This window comes from Tiliqua scincoides, chromosome 12, assembly GCF_035046505.1.
Source record: "Tiliqua scincoides isolate rTilSci1 chromosome 12, rTilSci1.hap2, whole genome shotgun sequence".
Classification (NCBI taxonomy): domain Eukaryota; kingdom Metazoa; phylum Chordata; class Lepidosauria; order Squamata; family Scincidae; genus Tiliqua; species Tiliqua scincoides.
The window spans coordinates 15,554,267-15,561,939 of NC_089832.1; positions in this window are offsets into that span (position 1 = coordinate 15,554,267).

A 7,673-nucleotide genomic window follows, 5' to 3' on the forward strand; every position below is an offset into this window, starting at 1 on the left:
AAATAGCCTCCCCCCCCCCAAAAAAAAAAAGCGAGAGTAGGGTGAGGGTAGTTGCATCACCATGCCCACTGCTGGGGTATTGCCCCGCCCACTGTATGGGAGGAGGGCCATCATGGGGGTGACGCACTGGCCTCCCACACCGTGTGATATAAACCCTAGTGGTTCCACTGTGTTTGTTCCCATGCACCAAAGAGAAGTGGAGCTCTGCTGAATTAATAATAATAATAATAACTCAGTAACAACAACTTTTCCAGTTCCACTATGCCCTTTCTGAGATGTGGGAACCAGAACTGTACACAATACTACACAATAATAATAATAACTAGGTATTTATATACCTCCTTTCTTGTCATCGGATTACTCCTCTGACTTTATTCAAGGCGGTTTAGATAGGCAGGCGTTTCTAAATCCCTCAAGGGGATTTTTACAATCATAGAGGTTCTCTCTTTCAAGAACCAGCAACATTTCAGAATGGATCTTCCTGGTCTGGTCTCACTTCCGGCCTCCAGTTCTCCCACGCAGGCTGGCAAGCAGCTCCATCTCTCACCTGGAGGGCAGCCAAGACGCTTCTTGCTCACACCAAGAGCAGGTGGAATCACTCAGCTGGGCTCGTCAGCTGCTTCAAGGTCTCGCCATTCTCAGCCGTCCAGGGAGCTGCCGGTGTCCTCGAACTGGCAACCTTCTGATGTTATCTTTGGGCTAATGGAGGCTCTACCCTCTAGACCAGACCTCCTGCCCAATTCCTCCCCCCCCCCAAGTCTTTGGGGAACCCTCAACATCCAGCACTGTGCCTACTGGAGAAGGACTGTACCTGCTGTGTTATTCTCAGAATGTCCAAGCAGTCCTATCATTAGTAGTGGGATCAAGAATTCTGTAAACAGCAAGTGTGTCTGTGGATTTCAGAGTAATCTCTCCAGAGTATACCCTTGGAGAGATCCTTAAAGTTGTGAATAGGCCATGAGGTTCTGCTTAGGAAGAAAAAAAAACAAAAAACCTATACCAATTATAATTGCCAACTCTTTAGGGAGATATTATCATCTCAGTTAATTAAATCAAAATGTCAATGAATACAAAGGAAATTGAACTTTTCCTTGAAGATTTTCCATGGTCTGCAGGGATTTCTTGAAGAAGAAGAAAAAAATCACCTGCATAGCAGAGTACGCAGAGCAGAATCTTAGTTGTTTAAAAGTACTTGTGAACTTGCTTATCACAGTATTATTTTTCTGAGTAGACCAAAATAGTGTTTTGAATTTCTCAATTCAAACTGAGTGTTTCTCAACCCGTGGTACAGGTACCACCAGTGATACCACAGAGGTGGTGTCTGGTGGTACTTTCAGAACCCCTGGATACCTGCTGCCTGACAGCAAATCCAGGAACACAACACGACAAACAGCAGTAGGAAGATTCAAAGCATGCTTTTCTGGGCTTGAAAAGTGTCGTATACTTGGTCTCACACTCCCAGGGTTTTGGGTGCTCAGAGTTGTTGGTTCTGAACCCTAGAGCCCTCAAAGATCCCTGTTCGGTAGTACTGCCACCACCCTGTAAGAGCCAGTGCCTCAGTCCAGGGAAACCGAGACCCTCTAGGCTTAACTATATCCCTTGTAGGCACTGAGCACTTTCTTCACTTAAAGTCTCAGTCCTCAAGTTACTAGTCCACAATGAGGATTTTTGGTAGCTTGCTGAACAGCTAGGCAGGATTCTGAACCTTTATCCCCAACAGACAATAAACCAACATGGTAAAAAAGATTTTTACTTTATTAAGTATATAGGGTTACAAAAGGTTACAAAGGCAGCAAATGCTAGAGGCATAAAAACTTCTAGGAAACATATCAGCATAAAACAACAAAGCTAACTGGCTAACTCTATTATTCTCTGACTCTCACCTGGGTCAGCTTCTTTTGTAGATCCTCAGTTATGTATCAGGCCACATGGTCCTGGCGGGGCAGGATGTGGACCCACCACCTCTCTCACCCAGAGACAAAGACCAAAAGACCCTGTCCTCCTGAAGTGGGGCTGGAAGCTCGCCCTCTCAGCAATTCCCTCCCCCCTGGAGATCTACAACTGCATTCCATCCTTGATGGGCGTCTTTCTGGCTGCCTAGGTGCTACATAATCACCTTCCATTGAGTTGTAAATCCCTAGCAGCTAGGAACTGCAAGCCACTTCTGTGTTACTGTTTAGCTTGGTTCAGGCTCTACATGTTACTAGGCCTAAACTGTACATATTCATGACAAAAAGGCCCTCCCATCCACCCTGAACCTCTTAGAGTCCAATTCTATCCAACTTTCCAGTGCCAATGCAACTGCAATGCAGTCCCAAGGTATGGGAACAAACATGATCTAAATTTGAATAGGCTTCTATGACCACCCTCTCACTGCAGGATGCGGCAAAAGCCCTTTTGGTATGGCTGCGTCAGTGCTGGAAAGCTGGATAGGATTGGGACCTTACTGGTGTTTACTGTGTTGCACCTGGCCTTCCAGCCCAGAAGTAACTGGAGATGATGTCATCAGCAGTAACTTCCGGTGGTACTTCAAAGAGATGGACCATGTGAAGTGGTACAGTGGAGGACAAACATAAGAACATAAGAAGAGCGCTGCTGGATCAGGCCAAAGGCCCATCTAGCCCAGCTTCCTGTATCTCACAGTGGCCCACCAAATGCTACAGGGGGCACATAAGACAACAGACACAGCCTGCATCCTGGTGCCCTCCCCTGCATCTGGCAATCAGAGGCAGCCTGCCTCTAAAACCAAGAGCTTGAACGTACTTACTATGACTTGTAACCCGTAATGGACGTTTCCTCCAGAAATTTGTCCAATCCCCCCTTAAAGGCATCTAGGCAAGATGCCATCACTACTTCCTGTAGCAGGGAGTTCCACAGGCTAATTCCAACGCTGGGTAAAGAAATATTTTCTTTTGTCTGTCCTAACTCTCCCAACACTCGACTTTAGCGAATGCCCCCTTGTTCTGGTGTTATGTGAGAGGGGAAACACTGGAGTAGACCAAATCATTTTATTCATTTCTTATTCATGTGACTCCCCAACACGGCAAAAGAGCCACATCAACAGCTACATTAATTTTTTTTTTGTATCATTGAACACCCTATGGGTAGAGGTGGGAGAAAACTGTGATAACAAAATAAAAGCACATAACACCACATTCTGCGCTTTCCACCACTGTTGTCCGCCACATTTACAGATGGGGTGAAATTTGCAGAGCTCTTGGCAGGATTTTGTGGGAAATAACCCCATAATTGAAGGCAGGCATTGCGGTTTGGGTGTGCAAGGGATACATGCTGGGCCAAGTGATGAAACAATCAGCTAATTTGAACTGCCCAGTTCTTCAGCATTGCAGATTAGCTTGAAGAAAGACAAAGAGATGATCCCCACCAGAATCTACATAGGAAGCTGCAAATCTGACTCTCAGAGCTGCCTTTATACAAAGAACATTTCTTCTCATTTAAATGTGCTTCGCCAGTGAAAGACGTTTGTTTATTGAATGCAATATTTCTAATGGCTTTGATAAGCCTTCGATAAGAGCTGGTTTATAGCAAGGCATGACATTTATGGATGCAGCAAGGCAATCTCATTTTTTCCCCAGAATCTTAGTAAATGCTGCGTAAGTGGTTTCATCTTTGGAATATTGCAATGCTTGAATTTAAATCCGTGTATTTAAAAGCATTTCTGATAGTTAATATATGCATAAGTACACTCCCCCCCCCCCCCACAAGCCATGATGTGTATGTGCATCCTCCTGATTTTAGAAATGGGCTATGTCAGAAGGCCAGATGCAAGGGAGGGCACCAGGATGAGGTCTCTTGTTATCTGGTGTGCTCCCTGGGGCATTTGGTGGGCCAGTGAGATCCAGGAAGCTGGACTAGATGGGCCTATGGCCTGATCCGGTGGGGCTGTTCTTATGTTCTTAACTACAATTCCCAGGAAGCCTTGCAGGTCTCTTGTTATCTGGGGTGCTCCCTGGGGCATTTGGTGGGCCGCTGTGAGATCCAGGAAGCTGGACTAGATGGGCCTATGGCCTGATCCAGTGGGGCTGTTCTTATGTTCTTATGCTCCTGAAAGGCACTTCTAGTTTGCTGGGGTGCCTCCCCATTGTGGATTTCAGTATCCACGGAATTCAGTATCCACGTGGGGGGAGGGTACTGAAATAATACAGTAGACCTGTTCATATGACACACCTATGGATGTGAACATGGATGGGAGGGGAGTAGGATGCTGTGCGCAGTTGCCCTGCCCCAATATAATAATAATAATAAAACTTTATTTTTATCCCGCCCTTCTCCCTAACGGGACCCAGGGCGGCTAACAACATATTAAAAAAACAGATTTTAAACACATTAATACAAGCAGATAAAAACATTTAAAAACACACTACAGAGGCCATAAAAACAGTAGTCAGATTAAAAGAGTAAAAGAGCAGATCACCGAGGAATCAGGCCTGTAAAACTAAAAGATGTATAAAAAAGTTAAGAAGGCCAGAAATCAGAAGGCTTGTTTAAACAACAGTGTTTTCAGGCCTCACCGAAAACTCTCAAGAGAGGGAGCCATTCTCAAGTCAAGGGGAAGGGAGTTCCATAATGTTGGTGCCACTACCGAGAAGGCCCCATTTCTTGCAGCCGCCCCCCGGACCTCCTTGGGTGGCGGCACTTGCAAAAAGGCCTTCTCTGATGACCTGAGAGGACGAGCCGGATTGTATGGGAGTAGGCGGTCTCTAAGATATCCTGGCCCAGAGCAGTATAGGGCTTTAAAGGTCAAAACCAGCACCTTGAATTGGGCCCGGAAACGAATGGGCAGCCAATGTAGCCCCCGGAGAAGCGGGCTGACAGAGTCAAACCGCCTGACTCTGGTGACCACACGGGCCGCCGCATTCTGTACTAATTGTAGTTTCCGAAACGTCTTCAGGGGCAGCCCCACATAGAGTGCGTTACAGTAATCTAACCTCTAATTATGAATACCAATATGCAGGTATTCATCTGAAGCTGAACAGAGTCTATGATCTACTGAGCTGTTCCTGGGCTCATGATGGAAAACAAAATCTATTTGTATATGGATTTTATTCTAAGGTTAATTTGAGCACCAACGGAAACACACGGACACTTGGCCTCTACCCTGTTGTCTCTTTCCCAGCTCTTCTACAGCCAAACAGAATCAAGCCTGCTGCACGATTTCAATCACCACCCACATCTAAAACTTCTCATGTAATCCATTTTTTTCCCCTTTTCCTCTAAATCAGCCCCAGAACAATTTGAGATACTTTCGTTCCGGCTCCTGTTTGAGGATGTCCTAATACTTTAATTAGTTATTTACACATGGTGAAAAATTACATGCATAATTAAGGATATTCAGATTAATTAAAAGTATTAGGCAGTATTAGATGTGAAAGAACAGATTTTAATTAAATCTTTTTTTCTGCCTCTCCATAATCTCTTGGTGTGCAGGAGCGCAACACAATCATATCTGCATCAGATATGCAGCTGGGGCAAGGCTACACTTACACAAAGGCCTTCTGGATTTGATTTCATTTTTCTTTTTCTTTTTTTGCCTCTGAGCCTTCAGTGTTATTGATTTAAAATTCTTTGGTGCTGTATGCATTTTTTTTTTCCTTCACTGGCCTTGAAGTGAGAAAACAAACATGCCACTGGCCAGGTTTAAAGAAACCTTTTTCATTTCCATGTAGTCTTTCTCCATTTACATTTTTGTAAAATGACAGAGTCGAAGCAAATTCCCTTCTAACTATTCTCCTTTGCAACCTTTGATGTCAACTATTCTCTAGTGCAGTAATTATTAGTCATCTGAAATGGGCATCTGTTGCATGAGAGATAAGGAATACTCTCAATGGGGTTTTAGCACGTTGTTAAGAACACTTTTGGATTTTCAGAGGGAAATGAAAAGCTTCTGCTATTGTGCTAATCAGAGAATTCTGATTATAGGTAGTGCATGGGCCGCCCAAGTCTATCCTGTGCTGAAATAGGTAGGACAACTGGCTTGCTCTGTAGCCAGTGCAGGGCTGCTGTGTAACTCAGAGTAAGGCCAGAAGATGTCCAGAAGGCCAGATGCAAGGGAGGGCACCAGGATGAGGTCTCTTGTTATCTGGTGTGCTCCCTGGGGCATTTGGTGGGCCGCTGTGAGATACAGGAAGCTGGACTAGATGGGCCTATGGCCTGATCCAGTGGGGCTGTTCTTATGTTCTTAAGGGGATTCATTTTCCCTTACACCATGTAGCACAGCAGTCACCCCTATAGGGGAACTCGGATCTATTCCAGCAAAATTGCTGGTGCAGATCTGATCAGACCAGTGTAATGCTGGGCTGGCCAGGAGGGGGGTCAGGATGAGATCTAGGTTGCCCAGGCCAGTCCCACACCACTCCTGAGCCTGGTCTACCCACTCAATACTATTGAGTAAATTCAATACACATCTGCTTTGTAAGGCATGCACTCCTACTTACAGCTGACCAGCAGATTTGTCTCTCTTCCCCTCCCATTTCCAAGAATGGATGACCACAACTTTCTTGAAATATCTTAGGCTAACCCAAACTTGCCCTGAAGGTGCCACAGAGCCTATGAGTCAACAAGATTCCCAAATGTTTACATGTCCAAATGCTGCCCTCACTACAAAACATTGAGATAAATCCACCAGGCTCCCCCACCATACAAAGATCTTTCTTCATCCTTGCCAACCTCAAGACTTCCCAAGTGCATACCTCAGAAGACAGAACGTTGTAAGAGAATGGCAATGACATTTTTCCCCCCTCTGCATTTGCTGAAACTTTACAGACCCGAGTGGTGACAATTGCGTGGAAGGAATGTCGTCGGAAGGGATCCCGGTGAACGATGGACTTCACAGCCTGTGTTCATTGGAGAAGCCTCAGACAACTGAGCTGGCCTTGATTCCCAAGACAGCACAACTGCAAAAGGCAATGACCACCAGGCAATAAATGTTTGTCTAACCATCCCCCTGTAAGGATCAGCTCATACGACCTCATTTATCAGGAGATAATTGCAACTGCCAAGCAACGAGTTGGACAAAAGCAGCTTTCCTCAACAGAGTTTTATCAGCACCTGAAAGGAGTAACTGTGGACAAAATTAAGCTCCAGAAATATACTTCACATTTTTTTCAGTGACAACTTCAGCTCCTGGAATAGACTGAACTTGAGTAAGGTGGAAGGGGAAATATCTTGCTGACTTCATTGACTGATCTCTGAAATTAATATCTATATGAGATTCAGGGCCCACTCCTGCCCAACTTCCCAGCACTGATGCAGCACAATTCAGCCTTGAGATAAGGGAACAAACGTTGGCCTGCCTGTTCGCGCAGAAGATAGGACTGGGCTGCCCATGCACTACCTATAAATCAGATGGTCCTTTATCTTGAAGAGGCCTCTGTGACTGCTGCCCCACCACAGGATGCCGTGGGCAACCCATTAGCATGGCTGCATCAGCACTGGAAAGATGGATAGGGTTGTCTTACTCTGCAAGTTTCCATGAACTGCAGCATTCTGAGAGTATATTTTCCTATGTTTGTTAATATTTCACATTAATACTTACTTCATTACTTAATGTTTAACCTGCCAAATACAAAATTTGGGGGCAAAAAACCTTCCTAATAAGTAGAGGTATTCTTAAATGTTTGTAATTCGTTTGCAGATTTTGTTCAGTGCAAGAA